The sequence below is a fragment of the Macrobrachium nipponense genome, chromosome 25, assembly GCF_015104395.2.
Source record: "Macrobrachium nipponense isolate FS-2020 chromosome 25, ASM1510439v2, whole genome shotgun sequence".
Taxonomy (NCBI): domain Eukaryota; kingdom Metazoa; phylum Arthropoda; class Malacostraca; order Decapoda; family Palaemonidae; genus Macrobrachium; species Macrobrachium nipponense.
The window spans coordinates 43,587,058-43,605,221 of NC_087214.1; the positions used below are offsets into that span (position 1 = coordinate 43,587,058).

The following is an 18,164-nucleotide window of genomic DNA, read 5'->3' on the forward strand; positions in this document are numbered from 1 at the left end:
CGAACAACCTTACTTGTTGCCTTAGTTGTGGGAAGAGTCGTGATCCTGAAGGTAAGCATGCGCTTGTCTTAGTGAGTTCGTTTGATATGCAGTATTCTATACAGACAAAAGCTAAAGAACTAACTGGGTGATGAATCCATTTTGGTAAAAACTGAAGGGCATGGAGACTCTTCAGTTGACATGATTGCAAAAGATTTTAGGTATCACAGACTCTGTATGACACGATTTTTAAATAGTAGAAAAGAAGAGGAATGCTCTTCAACACATACTAGTCCATACACTTGGCTTCGAACAGTTTTGTGGTGAGATTTCTGATCCTCTTCTGGAGCATTATTCAGAATTTTCTTTGACACAAACTCTAAAGAAATACCTTAATAGTTTAGCTAAGAAAGGAATTGCAAATGCACATCGTTACAAATCTGGTAGACTTAAAGACCAACTAAAGGAATTTTATGGAAATGAAATACGATTCATTCCCCAAAGAAAGAAAACACACGAGCAAAATATGCTCATCCTACATTACAGTTAGTGAAATGTGCAGCCTGATAACAACGTTACACAACGAATTAAATGAATCACAGTTACAGAGTCATAGCAGTGATGAAGAAATGATGAGAAAAGAACCTCCAAAGTAAACAGATCTGATAGCAAAATGAAAAACAAATCAAAAGAGCAGAGCTCAAAATGTGTTGATATTCTTTGGGGGAAAAAAAGCAAGTATCTTACAAATATGTATGGATGGTGACCAAAACTGAGTTTACCTTATCAGATGAAACAGAAAGGGTACCTCTTCCACTAAAAGATCGTGAAAAGGTTCTGAATGTAGCCCAAGATCTGATTTTTTGTCTATCTAGAGTACCTATGCCCAAACAAATAGGCCTGGCCTTTTATATTTTGAGTCAAACAAGAAGCAAAGATTTAGTAAGAACTCTTAATAGGTTTGGGCATACTATAAGCTATGACGATGCACAGTGATACATAACATCAATGGCTAACATTGTGAATAACAACATTGAAATTGATAAGGTATTCATTCCAACCATTCTAAACCAAGGTAATTTCTAACAATGTGCATTTGATAGCCTAGATTTTTCAGAGGACACGTCATGCCTCAACACATACATTGTACCAATTTCAAGACAGAGATGAAGACTCAACTTGTGAAATCCCTGTTAAAAGAAGAAAGAAAACAGATGATCCAACTACCTGAAAACTCTCAGCCTCAGAAAGTCATTTGTCATTAGGACAAAGCTTGATCACCAGTTATGGGTCTGAAGCAAAGCTCAAAGACATCTTGTTAGATGATGACAATTTTGTTTGGTCAGTGACCAGGATTCATGCAGAAAAAAAGGGAATAAAATCGATATATTAGAATAAATTTTTTGAAATGATTTGTGACACAAAATCCAAAACTGTAATTGCCTATGGCCCAACCTCTCCAGAATCTCCAACGAAACCTGATGTTGTGCAAGCATCACTAGATTACTTTATCAGGGTAACTGAAAAACTTGGCCAAGAAAATACAATAGTTACACGTGATCAAGCTCTATATGACATTGTTAAAGGATTTATAACTAAATATCTTGAAATATATAGGCATCTTATAGTACGTATGGGAGGATTTCATATCACTGAAAACGTTCTCTCATCAATTAGCTTTTTCATGCGAGGAAGTAGTATTGAGGACATCCTTGTTAAGAGTGAAGTTTGCTCGCCAGACACAGCAAATAAGATCATCAGCGGAAAAGACTACTACAAAATGTTTCGATACTACTCTCTAGTACGTGAGGCTATGATGCAACTTAAATGGAATGCATTTCAGCATTGGTTGAAGACTCAGTCAATCAGATACTCTACTAAAGCTTGAAATATATGTCGATGAGCCGTCTCAAACTTTGGAATCCTCAGTCAAAGAAGATATGCTAACCAAAATGAATCGGGTTAAAAGTCTTTCCTCCTCCTTCATCCCCTGTGGGTAAGCATTTGAAGAAACTCTTGGCCCAACAACAAATTCTGGTCTATGTTTACAAGAGAATATATTGTAGCTGAGAGGTCAGGTGCATGGAGTGCTCACTTGGCAGAAGTGCAGTCCATGCTTCTATATGTTATTTCTTCCAAATATTTTAAATATTCTAACTGCTTGCCAGCATATCTATATGACATGCAAATGCTAGAAGTCACTCATCCAGAAGCCTCCCAGAAGTTTTCTGAAGGACTATGTACTGTTTGTCGATCAGAAAGGGCTGTCTGTGGAACACAGACCGATCTAGTCCTTAAACACGAGCAATTCGTGACAAATGCGTCAAGGCTTTGGCACTATTAACTAAAGTTTCGGAGGCAGTGAAAAGCATGGCCGTCCACATAGAGGAACATCATAGAAGTTCAAATAAATAAGTCAAGGAGGATGCTGATTTGACTGAAAAGGTGAAGCACACAGTTTCAACTGTGATGATTAATCCAAGAGCCTATGTTGCTATAGATATTAACCATTAATGTAGTTATCATTCCGAAGAGTATCATCAATACTATATATCCTGAGATAAAAGAGGTGATACAATGTCCCTGGAAGCTATTTCAGGCACACTAGTCAGAAATAGATGTTTTTTTTTCAGTAAATCTTATATGAAAATGTGTATTTTTGCAATGAAACTGGAGATAAAGTTAAGTTCTGTGTCAGTAGGCGCCAGTAGTCATTCCTTATGAAATTCCATTTATTGAGTGCTTTTTAGTTGAGGTAATATTATATATTTCATTTTTTTTTTTGTGTGTGTCTTCCATTAAAATAATCGCAACAGAATTCTCCCTCTATGGGAAAGCCATTTTACGCTATTTTGTATGGAAAGTAAAATTCTGAGTTTGAGGTATTACAAGAACCTATGTTGCCATAGATATTAACTAATACTCTAGTTATCATTCCAAAGACCACCAGCAATTGTATGTCCTGTGATAAAGAGGTAATCCAATGTACCTGGAGGCTGTTTCAAACATACTAATAAGAAACATGCATATTTCTTCAGTAAATCTTATGTTTTTGTATGTATTTTGGTAATAACACTGGAGTATTCGTTAGTTTTATAGAATTATCCTTATTCAGCTAGCTTAATAGAAGGGTATGTTGTACATTTAAGCTACAAAAATAATACTATAAGGATATAACACTATTGTTTTTCAGAAATGGCATTTCTCTCTTGAACAAGTTTGACGCGAAGAGTTGCTTCTGGACTCTGCTTCATTCCATACATTTTGCAATAAGGTTTTTAATAGCATCTTACATTCCCATGCTCCTGGAATGTTGTAGATTACAAAATATAAGATACAAAACCTCATCTTTCAGGGCCCCATTTTCTCCGTTACTGAAGGCCTGGTAGCAGTGGGGTCTATTTCCCTTAATTTCTTAATCATTTTTGTGCAACCTTCGTTATTTAAATTTCTGTTTCTATATTCGTCACTCTATATTTTCCAAAGAACAGGAAATCCACGATAAAGTTCGATGAAATGAATTCTCTCCAAAACTCTTGGGATGGGAGCCCGGTGGTTTAGTAGGTATTATTCATAGCCATGGTGACAGACGAAAGACCGAGGAGCTGTTTGGCAGTTTGCTACCACTGACTATCACTCAAGATTGTACTACATACAAATACTATGACTGAGCTAAAAATATCAACCTGTGTTGGGACTCAATTTGCGCAAGCTGCCAGTCATTCATTGTTCATTCCCACTCACGTTGGAGACGTTGGCCCGATCAAGGATGTCTTTTACAGGCATCATTAAAAAATTATATGAACTGAGAAAATAAATGACATTACATATAATTTATTTATAGTTTAGCTTACCTGAAAGAGTATGTAGTTTCGATTGTCAATGAAAAACATAAAACGTATATTATGAATTTGTGTGTATAAATTCTGGCAAAACGGTTGATGAGAATATTTTCATATTAACGTGGCATCTCAACTATGAATTTCTATATCGTTAAAATTTTTATACAAAAAGATAATTGCTATGTTACGTCGTATTTAAACTGTCCAGGTGGCTTAAGTTTCATTTCATAAGACTTTGTGATTGCGTGAAAATTATCAACATACGTAAGCTGATGACACTGGTTTTGTTCTTAAAGTAAGATTTGGCTAACTAAAAAACAGATATTAAAATGGACTTTCAACTCTTTTATTGCAATTTGGAATTAAACTCAAAATCACCACCTTTTTAGGATATTGCCTAAATTAAGAATATTTATCATAACTGGTAATGACACGGACATACTAAAGGCAGGAATATCATTGCACATAGTTCATGAACGTTGCCAACTTACCATTCTCAAGAGATTTGGGTGAACTCCGTCATTTAAAGAGAGAAAAAAAAAGGATTCATCTTGAATAACATTTTACGTATGATCTGCATGACCCAACGGAAGACGTAAACTCGATCATTGAATGTTAAAAGGGCGTTATTACCCGAACGCAGTCATTCTACCGATTTTTGGCGAAAGACGAGAATATTATTGGAACGCGAGCTGCTCAATTGCCACCAATGGTGACCAATCAATCATTGCAAGTGGTGATCTTATACCGGTGGAACAGTGAACCCGTTGACTTTTTGGTCCAATTAACAATTTTGTCGCCAAAATAAAGGTATGGTGATCCTGTAATTGTCACATCCGTATGCTAAGTTAATCTTGCCTCTAAATATACCGGATAGTATATGTCATTTACGGCCGTAAAAACCCCGATAAGTGCCTATATTAAGGAACTGACTAACGGGATCAGTGTGTGGTGGTAGGAGTCCCTTTTATTACACGTGACAATATAAGGCTAATATCAAGACCTTATTTTAACCTTTTCATTGGCATTGTATATGGCTGAGTTGAACTGAAAATCGCGAGAATTTCAATTGACAGACACTTTAAAATTCGGATTGGTGCCTGATGTTAGCTATAGCCCAAGAAATACGCCGATGGAGGAAGAGGTTTAAAGTGAGAATAGTAGCTAGTAGTAGGAACTGTTGCTGCTGCGTCTCGATTGAGGTCCCCGAAAGGGGGCGGCGCCCGTGGAGTATAACCGTTTGGGTGGGTGACCGCAGTGTAGTCGTGTTCATCAGATAAAATCCTACCAGAGTATCTTGAGTTATAATAGCCTATGAATATACCTAGCTACTATTTAACAATGGCTAGTCTGGTGGTGCTTGCTTGGCCTTTCGGCCTCTAGACGCCATGACGCTCGATCGTTGTCCCTTGGTGGGAGTCGCCGGTGGGGAAGACCTCGAGTATCTTTGTCATTGTTCATAGGAACAGGAAGAAGACGTCGTGTTGAAGGGCAATACAAAGGTCAGTGTATCCATATACCTTAGCATTCCGCATCTTGGTAGACTATGGCAGTTGACGTTTTCCTATTTTATTTTACTTGCTGAACAAGATTTCAATGGGATATTTATTCGGACAACTGTAACTAAACTGTAATTGGCGGTAAATGTCCAGGAAAAGGCCGCACCCGTTTTTCAAGTATTAACGACGAAAAACGGCAAAAAATGACCAGATTGGTGTTGCACATCGCATAGAAACATGAGGAAATTAATAAAAAAAGAAACTAAGAGTTACTCTTAAACACAAAATCTAAGCATAAACCTACTACTTCAATTATGGGGGACCCCAGTAGGAAGCGGGGTTTTTTGGGTGGGGGGGGGGGGGGAGGAGAAAAGTGATTTTCGGGGCACTACCGAACCTAATACAACCACCTAACCTTACCTAGGGCCCTGTACCCCTACCTAGGCCTAGCAGGGGGGGGAAGGCTCTGCCCCCCTGCGACCCCCCCTTAAGGCCACTACTTAACACATTCATCAAACCAAATCCAAAGTGATGGTACTGCTGTATACATCGTTATACTACCACCATCGTAATATAGTACTCTATAAATTAATGAAGCTTACCTTAAACTGTTGGTTGATAAAGATGTGCTGCTGCTTTGAGGAAAACGTGAAGCCGTTGCAAGGTTCCCTGACATGCAACTTCAAGTAGGAAGTGGCCAGGTACCCGACGAATCCACTAATTTTTCAATATTCCTCGAATAAGCTAAAACAAATTCACTGTAACTTAGGAAACAGTCAGGACAAGAAGCTGGAATTTCAACTTCTTGTGCAGTATGAGATGAAGTGCTTGCTACGGCCTCCATGTCTAAGAAAAATTTTCAAACACCAGCGCCATTGGCCAAAGTTGATGAGGTGTAAGAAAATGAAACTGTGATTGGCCAAACGTGTAAGACGTCATAGTGGACTAGTTTGTCTGCGGATTATAGTAGTTACAGGGCTCATTTGAGCTAAAAACAAGACACTGTCAACAATAACAACAGACTTAGAAAAATTCTGGGAGGAGACAAGAGTAGCATGAGTTTGATCGTCGATATTTCAACTTATTGAATTTCACTAAATTATCTCACTCGTATACCACTATTTACATACATTCCTACACACTCTAGTAAAAATACATTGAATATCACTGATATCTTCATGCGGCCCTCTCCTAGACACTAACCGGTGAAACAACACTACTATTACAACTTTAAGCATACCATTCAAAAGATTGAAGTTTCGTCAACATAATGTGATATAGGGTAAAACACCACGGCAGGCCAACCCTCATCACGGTGGACGGGTCTTATTCAATATTTAATTGGTGAAACAAGAATACAATTGCAACTCTAAGCATACCATTTAAAAGACTGAAGTTTCGTCAACATAATGTGATATATGAAAGCCCCATACGAACTAAAATAAGCATGTGAGCTCTTTGTAAAATATGTTTTCAAGGCAGTTTTGAAATCCAATATGGCGGCTCCATTTTGCATGGAAGGTTCTGATCAGTGACGGCCACCATCTTCCCCCAGCCTTCCCAGCACTCATTTGAACAATGTTAGCGTATATATGTAACGTTTATTGATCTTACTCAAGATTGCAGTTGTAATCAGCACAATAAAACAACATTTTGTTGCCTATATTAGTGAAAGTATGAAACTTGTTATTCCCGGGGTTATGGTTTGAACTGAATTCATTCTTACCTTGTAATCGGTGGTTTTTATCCTTACTGCCATCGCAACTGAAACTCCACAGGGCTTATTTGATTGTTATTATACACATTTTGGTCTCAGTTCACTCCACTGCACTTTAAACCCGTTGCTGTTCCTGGTTTCTAAGCGCGCGCGCCACAAACAGTTATGAACAGCAGACGACGACAGACGACGAAACTGCAAAGTTTTATTCCCTAAATTGATTACTTTACTCATTATTTAGTTTAAATTTACTGTTTCCATGAATTCTAGTTGTCATAGTAATGCAATAATGATAAAATTGCTTTAATATTTATGTATATATACTTCCAATACATAGCCTAATTTCACCAATTTCAACGTTTTGTGTGTAGTCTTATACCCAGTTTGGAGGGTCAACACATACCGGATGGCAACAGAGAGAGAGAGAGAGAGAGAGAAGGCGGAGGAACGAAGAAGAAAAGGGGTGGCGGTGGAGGAGGGGAGGGTAGGTGGAGCTTTATACGCGTGTTCGTATCCATTTCTGCATAATGGAGTTTTTGTCTCTTGGTACAAGGGCAAGTGTCGTTATTCTTTACGATTAGTGATTCACGATACCCTTATAAATTACGGCACTAGGTGTAATGCACTATAGCAAAATCTCGTTCTGTTACGAGTGTTTGTTACAGAAATAGGTATTGCCCAAAAACGTGCTTGCACTGTCTCTGAAACCCATAGTAGACATGCTGCTTAGTTGTCAATCAAGTTTTTATAACCAAGTATTTTTTACAAGCTAGCTATTGAATAAATTTGTATTTTTCTCATTCAAAACATATGCCCCTCAATGCTAACTTTCGGCCCCATAATTTCTTATGGTGCGAAAACAGACAGAGGCCCAGGGACCGAAAACGATTGCGTCACACTACGGCGGTAATCCAGCAGTAAAACATCTTCATATATCCAAAAAGTAAATAATAAAGATATATATGCGCATTACGATTATAACAATTACATGAATAGCTGATAACAATCTGCATGAATAACTGGTAAACTGTTCTGCAAGACAGTTGAGTATAGCAATTATTTACAATAGGTACGAAAGTCAAGATGTCGTGACGTCATAATACAAACTTAAAAGAACGTTCTAATTCAGAAAAATAATTACTTAAATTTGAGTCAGAGTCGAGTTACTTTTTCAATAACGAATATTTTCAAATTAATCATCATAAATATGTAAAATATTGATGTTTTACTATCTATTTAAAAATTAGCTAAGAGCACGCTTCTCGTCATCTTCTACCAAAACAGCTGTTTACTCCTAGCTTGTTTGTTGGTGAGAAATCGTGTTTCGATTGTTGTGATGAAAAGTGCCCTAGCATCTGTGGGTACAAGTGGTGTGCGGATTTATCACAGGAAATGGAAAGTTTGTTGACACAAGCGACTCCGTAAACATCGAAATGGCGTCAATCTTCGAAACATTTTTAGTTGTAAGTAAAAATTTCTAAAGCGTTTTGGTGAGATTTCCACTGCCGTGGACGCCATTTTCAGTACCCTCTGTTTAAATCTTAAAATTTGGCCTTAATTTCTAACTTTGGAGAAATTACTTACTTCGAAAAGAGAGTAGAGGTCTTTAGCTCCGTTTCTCACCAACAAGAAGTCGCGACTGATGCCCATCTCCGGTGTCAGGACGCGTTATAATGTACTTTTTCGGAGGGTGGCAAGCGTTGATTGTAGGTGCCCTGTTTGACCTGCCGTGGTGTTTTACCCTAGTATGAAAGTGTCATACGAACTAAATAAGCATGTGAGGTCTTCGTAAAATATGTTTTCAAGGCAGTGTTTAAACCCAATATGGCGTCGACCGACTGAGGTGCCGTTCGTAACCGGCATTGATCCAACGCCCTTCCCAGCGCTCATTTAAATAATATTATTGTATATATGTTGCATTTATTGATCTTACTCAAGATTGCAGTTGTAATCAGCACAATAAAACATTTTTTTGCCTATAGGGAAATAACTGACTGGACTAGCGGATCCAGATTCCACCGCGGGTGAAGTCACCCTCCGAAAAAGTACTTTCATACAATCAACTTACCTGTCAGATATATACTTAGCTAAGACTCTGTCGTCCCTGACAGAAATTCAAATTTCGCGCCACTCGCTACAGGTAGGTCAGGTGATCTACCTGCCTGCCCTGGGTGGCAGGACTAGGAACCATTCCCGTTTTCTATCATATTTTCTCTGTCGCCGGTGGTATCAACATTGTTGTTACTACCTCCTGACCTGAAATCTTATTTCAAAGCAATTGATCTTCTTTTCATCGGACTTTTTGGTGACGTACCTGGATCATTGTTTTGGCATTCGCTACTGTGGACTGGATTTGGACTTGCTTTTTTATTTTTCTGCAGAATGTCTGATTCAAGTGTTAGTGTGAGAATATGTGTGAATGTAGGCTGCAAGGTGAGGATACCGAAGGCTTCAGTTGATCCTCACACTGTATGTCGTAAATGTAGAGGGTGTGAGTGTTCTTTAACTAATACCTGTCATGAATGTGAAAGGTTGAATGCTGAAGAATGGAAGACTCTAACTTCTTACTTGAAGAAGTTAGAGAGGGATAGAGTTAGACGGGCTGCATCAAAGGGTGAGAGTACAAGGCCTATTGAGCCTTTTAATGAGTCTCTCTCTCCTTCTAATAATGTTTTCTCTCCTTCTAATAATGTTTTTGATTCTCCCTCTGTATCGGGACCTTCACAGGCTTTGCAATCAGAATCGGCCTCTGAAATCGCCAACCTGAAGGCTACTATTCACAGGATGAGATCCAAAATGGCGGCCATGCAAGGTAAGGATAGTGACAGTGACTTGTTCAGTGAAGTGAGTGCTCCCAGTATTGTAGAGGGGGCGTTTGACCGTCTCTGCGACGCTCCCAGGCCTAGACCACTTCCAAGCTCCCATGCCCAGAGGAGAAGGAAAGTCGAAAGCCTTACGGAGGTCGTGGAGAATCCCCAACGGTCAGGCGTCCCTTCAGCAGGCTCTGTCTCGCAACAGACTGCTCAGGACCGCTTCAGAAAAAGCGTCCTGCGAGAGTGTTTCTCTTCGTCTGCTTCTCCTTCACCTAAACTGAAAAGGCATTGGAAAGAACCTTCTTTGAACTCGAGCCCCGAGCGCTTCTCTGATGAAGCTCCCTCCTCGATCAAGAAGGCGAAGGTAGTATCGATGTCTCACTGCATGGACGTAGCTGATTGTACTCCTTCGAGGTCTCCCTCTCCTCCCATTGAAGAGGACGCTGGAGAAACTTCTAAGAGGATCCTACTAGCTGTTCAAGAGCAGCTAGCCTCCTTGGTCGGAGTTCTTGCTAGAGATCCTCCTCGCAAGAAGGACGTTGCTCTTCCTGTTAAGAAGTGTCGTCTTCTTTCCCCTGCCAGGCGCGAGGCGCCAACCAGGCATGAGGCTTTCTCTTCCAAGCACGTAGAAGAGGATCTTCATATCAGACCAAGCGCAAGAGAGGCGTATACCAGGCGCGAGGCGCCAGCCAAGCACGTGATTACTTCCAAGCGCGAGGCGTCAGCCAGGCGCGAGGCGCCAGACAGACAAGAAGAATCTTACAGGGGCGAGCAGCCTTCCAGGCACGAGCAGCCTGCCAGGCGCGAGGAACCAGCCAGGCGCGAGGAGCTAGCCAGATGCGAGGCGCCAGACAGGAGCGAGGAGCCAGCCAGGCGCGAGGCGCCAGCCAGGTGTGAAGAGCCAGCCAGGCGTGAGGCGCCAGCCAGGCGCGAGGCATTAGCCAGGCGTGAAGCGCCAACCAGACGCGAGGTGCCAACTTTTTTCAAGAGGGACTCAGTACATTCTCTTAGTCCCTCTCCTATCAGGAGTTTGTCTCCCACAGATAGAAGACTTCCTGAATTTGAAGCGGATTCTCCTTGGAACCCTGTGTAGACGAGAATTCAGAAGACGAGGCTCGTGGTAGGGAAGGACTCTCAAGCTACAAAGTCTTGACCCCTTCTGCTTCAGGAATATGGGGACGCGTTAACTCCTGCCGCTCCTCCTTCTCCGTGCTCTCTGTTTTCGAGTTCTAAGGTCCCTAAGTCTTCGTCTTTCCTGAAAATGAGACCTACCATCTCTATGGAGAGGGCTCTTCAGTCTGAATACATGGATGGAAACGAAGAAGGATCTTGTCAGGACGGTCTTCTGCATGCCCCCAGCGAGACTCGCTGGCAGAAGGGGCATTTGGTACCAAACGGGGGAGCAGGGCCGTTTCTAGTTCATTAGGCGCCCCAGGCAAGAACTCGTTATGGCGCCCCCCTTCCCTCCAAGTTCCACAACAAAACAACATACTTTATTAATAAATTATCTTCACGTATATGTATACACAACAAGGAAAAGTATAGACTCAAAAGTATACAAACTATTTTGTTCATGAAACTTACCTGTCAGATATATATATAGCTGTATTTTCTGAAGTCCGACAGAATTTTAAAAACTTCCGACACACGCAGTGGTCGGCCAGGTGGTTAGTACCCATTCCCGCCGCTGGGAGGCGGGTATCAGGAACCATTCCCATTTTCTATTCATAATTTTTCTGTCGCCGGTGCTGGAAACACCTGTTTCCAGTACCTCCGTCTTAGATTTTGGAAACTTCATTGCTGCTAAGTATCCTAATTGTCTTTTAATTGATTTACTTGGATTTGTGGCTAGGCATACGCTATCTTAAATTGATTGGAATTTGATTCATTTTTGCATAAGATATCTGAATCTAGTTAGGCTAGTTTCAGAGGGTGTTGTCTGCAAAGATAGGGTGTGGCTACCGAAAGCTTCGGTAGATCCGCACTTGGTATGCATGAGGGGTATGAGTCTTGCTTCTTTGTTGAGATTTGTCATGTAAGGAGTGTGAGACTTTGTCTAATTCCGTAAGGAAGACGTATGATTCGTATGTACGCAATTAATCAGTAAACATGTCTAATTCCGTAAGGAAAACGTATGATTCGTATGTACGCAATTAATCAGTAAACAAAAGTCAGGGTAGTGAACCTGCTAACCTTCCTGTAGATTTTTTTTTTGCCTAACCCTGTAGTATGGCCTACGGGTTATGAATATGTCTGCGAGAGGTGATCGCTCTCTTTCATTGTTGTGAAGAGTGCTACTTCTGTTATTGTTTCTCATAACCCTGTAATGTTGCCTTCGTGCCCTAAACAGTGTCTGTAGAGGTTATTGCCCTTTCTCTAATACTCTTTCGATTCGTATCTTAGAATCGAAAGTGCTTGCTTTAGAGAGCAATAGTGAAGTGGCTAAGTGCAGTGACAGTGCCCCTTGTGTAGTGGAGGGTGCATCAGATCGGCCTTATTTCGCCGCTAGGCCGGGACCTCTGCTTGACTTCCAGGACCCGGGGAGAGAGCATGTCGAAAGCCGAAGGAGGGTTACGAGGAACCCCCACCGATCTGGCGTGCCTTCGGCAGTTTCTGATGAAAATCCCCAGACTGCCTAAGTGCGTGCACGTGCACGAATCCTGAAGGATTGCTTCTCGTCCTCCGAAGCGTCCTCCCCGCGCAGGGGTTGGAGCTTTCGGAAGGACTCGCGCCCTCTAAATAGAAGCTTTATAGAAGAGGACGCTTCAAGTCCTCTCTCTCTCGTTATGCGTTTCAGTGAGAAGTAAGAAGGCGAACGTCGCCTTATCACGTGTATGTCTTTCCACCGAGAAATATGAAAAAGAAGTCTTAGTAGCAGGACGCTTTTGAGAGCGGACGTCCGAGCTTTGTTACTGTGAGAATAAGAAGGCGTTCCCTCGCCCCTCGTATTCTCACACGATCAACCCTTCTCCTGAGACTGTTTCGTGCAGTCGGATATCTCTCCGAGATGTATTTCGCTTGTTTTGACACCTGTCAGGAGCGTGACGCTTTTCTGCACGCTTCTTTTGACGCTCGGCTTGGACGGGACGTTCGGATGGACGCCAGGCGCGCGCGGGTGCACGCCAAGCGCGCACCAGTGGACGCCGAGCGCACGCCAGTGGATACCGAGCACGCACCGCGCGCGCCAGCGGACGCTGAGCGTGCTCGCTGCTCGCCAGTGGACGCCGAGCGCGCGCGCCAGCACACGCCAGGTGTGTCGCCTGGTTGAACGTTTCTGTTGAACTCTTCAAGCTCTTGTTTACGATTTGGGCCTCAAGAATTTTTACCTCTACCTTCGGTGATACCTTATACCTCACATGCAAAGAATGTGAAGTAAGCAGTGCTTCGGAGGAAGCTTAAAGTGAACAGACAACTTCGTCTTCGAAACCCAGCCAAGACCTCGGGTTTCGTGAATTCAAGAGGTCTCTGTCAATATTATATTGCTTTTCGCAAAGGTGGTGGATGGAGTTAACAGGAAAGACTCAAGGGAAAGGATCTCGGGTTTTCTCTACCGCAGTCCAAGACTTTTGGCGATAAGGCAGTTACGGGTTTAATTGTAAAAGGCTCGATGTTCCCTGCCACGTGTCAGGGACTTCTCGGCAACGTTCAGTATCGGTTTACTTGCAAGGAGGCCATCGTCAAAAGGACCGCTCTTTCAGGAAAGCGCAAGGCAGGTAACTTTCCTTTGCCATAACTGCCAATAAATTTTAAGTTTCATTTACAATCAACTTACCTTGTCATATATATACAATAGCTTAAGGACTCCGTCGTCCCCGACAGAAAGTTCCAAAAAAATTTGTTGTCGCGCCACTCTCTACAGGTTAGGGTCAGGTGACTTCTACCGGCCTGCCCTGGGCGCAGGACTAGGAACCAATTGTCCCGTTTTTCCTATCAATTTATTTTCTCTGTCGCCGGTGGTACATCAACATTGTTGCCTATTACCTCCGTGACTTAGATTCTTATTTTCATCCCTTTGTGCATTCAATCGGTTTATCGGCTTTTTTGGTGACGTATTCTGGATCGTGTTTTTTTGGCATTCGCTGACCTGTGGACTGAATTTTGGACTTAGCTTTTTGGAATTTTTGTCCTCAGTATGTCTGAAGTTCAAATGTGAGTTGTGAATGAAATGTTGTGAATGTAGGCTGCAGGGTTGAGGTTTTTTTTTATATACCAAAAAAGCTTCGGTTGATTCCTCACACTGTATGTCGTCAAATTGTAGGCGGGGTTTTTCAGTGTTCTGCTGACTAACTACTTGTGCATTGAATTGCGACGGGGAATTAAATGCAGAAGGAATGGAATAACTTTAACTTCTTGGAATTTGAAGAAGTTAGAGATTGGAGTAAGGGTTGAAGAATCGTCTTGAAAGGGTTGTGAGTTCAAAAGGCCCTATTCTGAAGCCTTTTATTGATAACTTTTTTCTAATCCTAAGTGATTTAGGGAGGGGGGGGGAAATTTTACGTCCCACCGTATGTGTACTCAATTGCAATCCAAGGTTTCACTTTCGGAATTCGGCCACTCGGAAAATCGCCGTATCTGGAAAGCGCTACTGTTAGAGACATGAAGTTCCAAAATACGGCGGACTTACAAGGTGAAGGCAGTGAAAGGTGAGCATTTTTTACAGTGAAGTTGAGTTTCTTCCCAGTTTTCTGGGGGGGGGTTGTGGAGGGGGGCGTTTTGCTCTCGTCCCTGGCGACGCTCCCAGGCCACTAGACCTCTTCCAAAGCTCCCTATGCCCAGAGGAGAAGATAAAGTCGAAAGCCTTAAGGAGGTCGTGGGGAAACATCCCCAACGGTCAGACGTTCCCCTTCAGCAAGCTCTGTTTCGTGGCAGGCCTGCCTCAAGTGGGCGCTTTAGAAAAACAGCGGTCCTTCGTGAGTGTTTCTCATTGCCTCTCCCTCTCCTAAATGGACGGGGTGGAAAGGAGTCGGATTTATCTAGGCCTCTGAAACCGGCATTTTGAAAGGAACCCGAATTTGATTCTCAGAGGCCCGGAGCGTTTTCTCAGATGGACGCCTCCCCTCCGTCTATTAAGAAGGCGAAGGTGGCGTCAGCGTCACCCACGGACGAAGGACGCAGAAGAACCCTTTCCTACTTCCCCCCTCCCCCGATTGATTGACGAAACAGGCGTCACTGCAAATTGACGTGGAGAAGCTTCGGAAGGAATTCTACACTGGCAGTTTACAAGAACCAACTGGCCTCTTTGGTGGGAGTGTTTAGCGCCCCTCCGTAGGAAGGAATCGTTTGCGCTTCCAATCAAGAAGTCTCGCCTTCCTCCTCTCCCCTGCTAATCGAGAGGGTGCATGCAAACGTGAAGCGTTCTAAAAACATTATCGCAGAAGCTTCGGGTTCGAGAGCTAGATCTGGGAGGATCTTATACGGAAGACACGTTAACGCCAGGAGAGACGTGGACGTCGTTTCTTTAAGGCATGAAGGTCTTGGCTTTTAAAGCTGCCTTTAAGACGCGAGGCTTCCAACCAATTTTATTTTGGGCCCGCCAGTTTAGGGACTGCCTTTTAGAGAGCGAAGCGTTTTCCAGGCGCGAGGCGTCATCCAGGACGTCAGCAGGCCCACACAAGCTGGGAGGCGTCATCCAGGAGACGCTTGGCGGAACGGGAGAAGCGTCCATCCAAGCGGGGAAGCGTCATCCATTTTATGGGAGGAAACTGCCTGAGCTTTGGTTGGCGCCTTCCAGGGTACTTTTAAGCAGCGGGGAAGAGGAAGGAATCATCATTTCCTTAGTCCCTCTCCTATTAGGAGTTTGTTCTCCTCCAGAGGAAAAGACGTACGGATTTGGTGGCAGCGGAAACCTCAATTAAGACCCCGAGTTAGAAAGTAGGACTCGGGAGGAAAGGAGTATCAAAAAAAGGGGAAAAAAAAAAGAGAAGGACTGTCGAACTATAAAGCTTTTGTTTTTACAGCCTTGGCTTCTAGAGGAGTATGGAGACGAACTTGACTCCTGCCGCTCCTCCTTTCTCCGCGCTCTCTTTTCTCGGGGAGTGCTTAAGACTAAGAAATCTTCGCTTTTCTTTTCTCCAAATGAAAGCCCGCCATTTCGATGAAGAGGGCGATCTTCAAGTTGCCTTTAGGGACTCTTGGATGAAGTCTAATAGAAGGAGTTAGTTCAGAACGGTCTTTCTGCAATGCCTCCAGCGAGACTATGCTGAGTAAAAGAGGCAGTTGGTTATCAGAACGGGATAGAATATGGGATATTGCTCTTTCCGTCTACGTCAGAAGCGGACTTTTCGACCTTAGTTTGACCGTTTCACCGCTAAGACCAAGGTTTGGAACTCGGCACGTTAAATAACTTGGGTTGGGGCATTTCAGAAACTGGACCATCTCCTCAGGGACTCTTTCATGTATTTGGAACAGTTTTCAACTTTTTTTTTCCCCCCTTTAGATTGGTCCCTTGGGGTGATGTCCAAGAAAGCCTATGAATTTCTGAAGGAACTCGAACCATAAGCCTTTGGTCCATTTTGTTATTTTGTCTTTAGAGACAAAGCGGTTCAGGATTGGCTCGGTTGAGAATCTTCTCTTTATTTGGAGCAGTTTCTTCTTAAAAAGAGGGACCAGTATATAGTAGCCTTGCCTTTTTAAAACCGAAGCAGTCTCCCACACTCAGAGGGCAGCCTGCTCTGTATTCCGCCTCTGTCTGGACTTTTTGTTTCCCTTCTCCAGTTTGGTGAAGGACATTTTCTCGTTCAGTAACCTGAGAAGGCGACTCAAAGACCTTCTGACACAGTCAGCAAGGAAGAACGCCTGCTTCTACTACTGACAAGAAAAAGGGACCGAAGCTACATCTGGTTCAAGCCCTTTTCGAGGGTGGCCCCGACCTCCAGGAACCCGCCCGCAAGGAAGGGAAGGCCTCCTGAGAAGGAGGGTTAGGTCCTGCCTTTTCGTCCCCTTTAAAAAGGGAAAAGTTGATGCCTTCCTCATCCTCCAGCACCAGTTATGGTTGCCAGGCTTCCTTGGGAAATTTGTGGGAGGGCCTGGACACTTGATTAAACCGGCAGAAGACGTTCATCAGTTGTCTGTAATAAGGAAGGGATATCGTATCCCTTTCCGGAAACACTCCTCCCTCTAACGTCCAACAACCCGGGACGGGAACTAACAGCCAAGTTACAAGGATCCGTGTGGCTGATGGGGATACTCTTCCGATCGATAGGTTGGAAACAAATGTGGGACAAGCAGAGCGATATAATTCTAGTACTGGATCAAAACTCCCCCGGGGTTTTACAATCCGCCTTTTATTCTGGTTGCGAAGGCCTCGGGAAGGCTGGAGACCAGTGCTAGACGTCCAGCTCTCGTGAACAAATTTGTTCAGAAGGAGAAGTTTCTCGATGGCGAGAACTTCTGCCTCAGTCCTTGCGTTTTCTTTTGCGACAAGGAGATTGGATGGTGTCCCATAAGATCTTCCAGGACCCGCCTATTTTCAGCGTTCCCATCCCCCACCCTTCATCGAAGAAGTACCTCCGCTTTCATGACGGGGGGGAAGGGACTCTTTCAGTTCAGAGCCTTGTGTTTTGTTCGGCCTGTTCCACAGCTCCTCAGGTCTTCCACAAGCCGTGGGATTGAAAATTTGGGTGGCGGGTTTCTTCCCCACCTCAAACGGAGTAAATATTCTCTCTTGTATCTGGACGAACTGGCTCATCAGGGCCAGTTCAGAGAGACAGTGCTTGGAGGCAACCTTACGCTAACTTTAGATCTGATCAGAGCGTTGGGATTACTCGTGAACCTTCGAGAAGTCGCAGCTGACCCCCAGACAGAAACTTAGTCTTATCTGGGGCATTTCAGATGGGATTCTTGGGGGTTTTCCGAGTATTTTTCTCTTCGCAGAGAGAATCGCAAAAGTTTGCAGATAGTCTTCTCTTCTTAAGGAAAGGGAATACCGGACGGTCGGCGAGGGAAGATGGTTGAGTCCTTCTAGGGGTGACCCTTTATCCTCGCTTGAATAGTTCTTCCCGCTAGGAAGACTTCATTTACTCCGTCCGCTTCCTAATTTCTTGCCTCAAAGGAGTCTTGGAGTTGGAAAATGGAAAAAACCTTGCGGACGCCTTTCCCATTCCCAGTGGAAATGATAAGGACCGCACTTGGGAATGGCGTGGTTGCCCCCTCTGAAAGAGAACAAAAGGGATCTCTCTAAAAACCAAAATCCCGAACCAGACTAGTGTTGTATTCCGACGCGTCGGAGAAAAGGTTTGGGGGAGCAACATTAGGCTTCGGAGGAGGTGTCATGGCACCTGGGAACCAGCGCAGGGTGTACTTGGCACATAAACTG

General features: G+C 43.3%; 1 long non-coding RNA gene across 1 annotated transcript in view; it reads left to right on the forward strand.

Moving 5' to 3' along the window:
- Positions 1 to 4,543: 4,543 nt before the first annotated feature.
- Positions 4,544 to 18,164, forward strand: part of LOC135199199 (uncharacterized) — a 200,651-nt gene continuing 187,030 nt past the window's right edge. The window contains exon 1 of the long non-coding RNA XR_010310970.1: positions 4,544 to 5,323. This is a non-coding gene — a long non-coding RNA (uncharacterized LOC135199199). The remainder of the gene's footprint in view (positions 5,324 to 18,164) is intronic.